A 3,397-nucleotide genomic window follows, 5' to 3' on the forward strand; every position below is an offset into this window, starting at 1 on the left:
CCTTAGTTCCCAAGGGCACCAACAGGGGACACATTTCAGTGACAGTGTTCTTACAATACAGTTGCACAGATCTGGAAAGCTTAATTCTTGTTGCAACACTACTGGTTTACATGACTATCTGAATGACCAAAGATTAAGAAAGTATTTCATTTCTTTCAGGAAATATTTACAACTAATGACTGAGTCCTTATGCCCACATCTGCTCTTAGAGATCATATCCTTATATAGTGGGCCACAAGGTAGTTGCAGCACTACTTGTCCTGAATAAAATTTCTGCCCTGATATTTCTAGAAAGTCCATCTCCCAGCAAAATGCACTTAATTTAAAATAAAAGCAAAGCAGGACTGTTGGCCTCCATTGTTGAAATGAATCGCAGATCGCAATTGCTGAACACTGTGTAAATTGAAGCACTGCATTAAAGCTGTTCCTATAAAACATTTTGTACTTACTTTACATATTACAAAAGTATTTATGTTTGAGTCTGCTCCCAAATAGAAGGTGCTTTCGGTTCTTCAATCTATTTTTCTTTAGAAACAAATTAAAACAAGTCCTATAATGTACAACCTGTATAGAAAATGTCCTTTAAAAAAAGAGCATTTGCAACATTTTACACTTAGTGTAACTTAGCAATACAGTTTATGCTCATATATTTAGCTGGCTGTTAAGAGGCACATTGCACAAGAAAGTTTCAAAAAGTTTGTGAAAGATGTACTGAAAAGACAATGGAACTTTCCCTTGGAAGATTTGAAGTCCCCTTGTCCATTCAGAAATAGTCGACATATGCAGATGCTTCAGCCACTGATTAAGGATGTATCTGATTTAATTTCCTGCTTGTATTTTTTGAAGAAGATATTCCATTTGTAAATTCAAATTTGGTTGGCCCCTTTTAGTCTTTTTGCTTAATATTTTGAACACTTCCATTTTCTTCTTTTTGTAGAGTCTTTGAGCTTCTTCTCGCTCCTGTTTCCTCCGCTCAAATTCCTGTTTCTTAGCAGCACGTTTGGCTTGGATCTGTGAATTTTCTTCCTGTGCTTTCTGATTGGATGTTTTCTTCCTCTTTGTCTTTAGGGTAGCAAAGGAGTTTACTGCGGTGCTACAATGTTCTTCTGGCAGAGGATGGTCCAGACTGCACTGTTCCTCAGACACAGCCTGGTCAAGGCTGGCGTGATCTTCTGGCAAAGGTGGTGCAACTTGTCCTTCTGGCAAAGGCTGGCGAACTTTTCTGATTTGTTTCTTGAGCCTTTCTTCTTCAGCTAAATAGAGATGTTTCAGGTGGTCTGGGTATTGATCTGTGAACTGGGATTCCCGTGAGGTTTGAAACTTTCTTTCCTTCCAAAGCAATTTCTTGTAACTGCTGAATCTTTAGCTTTCTTCGAAGTGCAAAGCCTTGCCCCTCGCGGACGCTCCCCGAAAAAGCCTTCGGATGATTCGATCGCCACCTTCTCTGTTTCAAGTCCCTCTTCGTGACTTCCACTGGAGAAAGCGCTTCGCCACGCAAACCCCGACTCTCGGCGCGCAGCTTCACCGGCGCCATGGCGGAGACCTCGCGCCATAAGTCTTAAAAAAAACTCCTTACGTCCCGAAAACATAATAAATGCCCTAATATTATGCAAATGCCTTAAAACGCAAAATAAAGAACACGTGAAGCCCTAAAAACACGCTAAAAGTCTTTTAAAACCCCAAGAACATCCCTACAAAGCAACCCGAAGCACTATAAAACCCTGTAAAAGTCCAACAGCCTAATAGACATGAATTCACCATGAAAGCAAAAAATAATCCAACAAAACCCTAAAGCCCTGAAAACCAAAACCTAATCCCCCCAAACACTCTAATGCCTTAAGAAGCACCCTAAAATTTTAACAAAACACTAAAAGCCATAAAAACACATATAAGCCTAATAAACACCCTTAAACACTAAAATCACCCTAAAAGCCTTAAAATGTCTGAAAAGCCATAATATTCCCTAAAATTCAAATAACACTCTGAAGCCACAAATAACACACTAAATGCCTCCCAAAACACGTGGAACTTCCAAATCATATCCCTAGAAGATTCCCAAACCATGAACTTCCAAAACCACATAAATGCCCTGAAGACAACATGAAAGCCCCAACAAAACATAAAATGCTGGGGAAAAACACATAAAATATTTTAAAATACCCTAAAATCTCTAAGAAACCCTGTAAGATCACTAAAAACACCCCTACCTGCTAAAAAATACCTATACACACCAAAAAATCACCCCTAAATCCCTTGAAAACTCCCTTAAACCTTATAAAACACCCTTAAAGCCCAAACTACCCTAATGCGCAAAAAAAAATAAATGACCTTAAAGCCCTAAAAATCACATGCCACAAAAAAATCCTAAATGACCCCAAAATTCCAACTCAAAGCCAGCCTACAAAGGGCTTCTGTAGGTTTAAGTCTTTTATGAGAACAGTTTTATCTTTCTACCAAGGAGAAGTTTGTAGGTTCAACCCCTGACCTATGCCCTTACCATATGAAGTTAGTAATCAGTGTTTTTGCAATTCTTTGAAGAAAGATGAGGGTAATTTTGTCAGGAGTGAATTAAACTTGTCTAGTGCCTTGAGTAGAACTGATAACTGTACTACATTGAGTCGTCTGGTCAAGGAGCATGGGATATTATCCCATTTGCTGAGGTCACACTTGATTTCTTGTAATTTCTGTAGTTTTCCTCATATAAATCTGTTGTTTTTTATTCAAGTATAGATATAGATATTTTCATTTACACTTGGCTATTGTAAATGGTACTACCTGAAAATGTGTATTTCATTAATTATTATTTCTTGATCTATTTCTTCATCCTTCGAAATATTATCAGTTTGTTGTGGTAGATAAACATTAGGACTTTGCATAACTTAGAAATATTACATTTCACGGAAACATCATATTAATTATGTCAACAGAGCTATAAAAGGAATGTTGCCCTGAATATCTTAAGATATGACAGCTGTTTCATTGAGAAATTGAGCCAGACAGACACAATGTGATGTAAATTTTGTTATTTTCATGTGGGTTCCTTCACTCTTCCAAAAAAATTAGTTTCATGAGCCCCTTGGGGAATGAGTTTGAGTTCAGATCAGATGTATATTTATTTATTTGAGTCCTGAAGCCCATTTGATGGACTATTCTGTTGCTTCCAAAGTAGTCAGTCACTTCCCCACCAATTCAGGAATTTGTCCGAAGCAAAAGTAAAAGTGTGGCGGACGACATTTGACTGCACACCATCTAAAATCACACTCTCATTTGGTGTTGGCAGTTTTACTTGAATTTCAATTGTAAACTACACTTCAGAGTTTAGGCTAGTGAAAACGTTTCAGTGGGGAAAATTTGCACACAACTACGTGCAGTTTGTGATTCTGTTGTTCCCAAGCAA

The 3,397-nt window shown here is 37.9% G+C and overlaps 1 pseudogene; it reads right to left on the reverse strand.

The window, feature by feature from the left end:
* Positions 1-747: 747 nt before the first annotated feature.
* Positions 748-1,534, reverse strand: LOC142436839 (thyroid transcription factor 1-associated protein 26-like; annotated as a pseudogene).
* Positions 1,535-3,397: the final 1,863 nt, after the last annotated feature.

The sequence above is a fragment of the Tenrec ecaudatus genome, unplaced genomic scaffold, assembly GCF_050624435.1.
Source record: "Tenrec ecaudatus isolate mTenEca1 unplaced genomic scaffold, mTenEca1.hap1 Scaffold_68, whole genome shotgun sequence".
Lineage (NCBI taxonomy): Eukaryota > Metazoa > Chordata > Mammalia > Afrosoricida > Tenrecidae > Tenrec > Tenrec ecaudatus.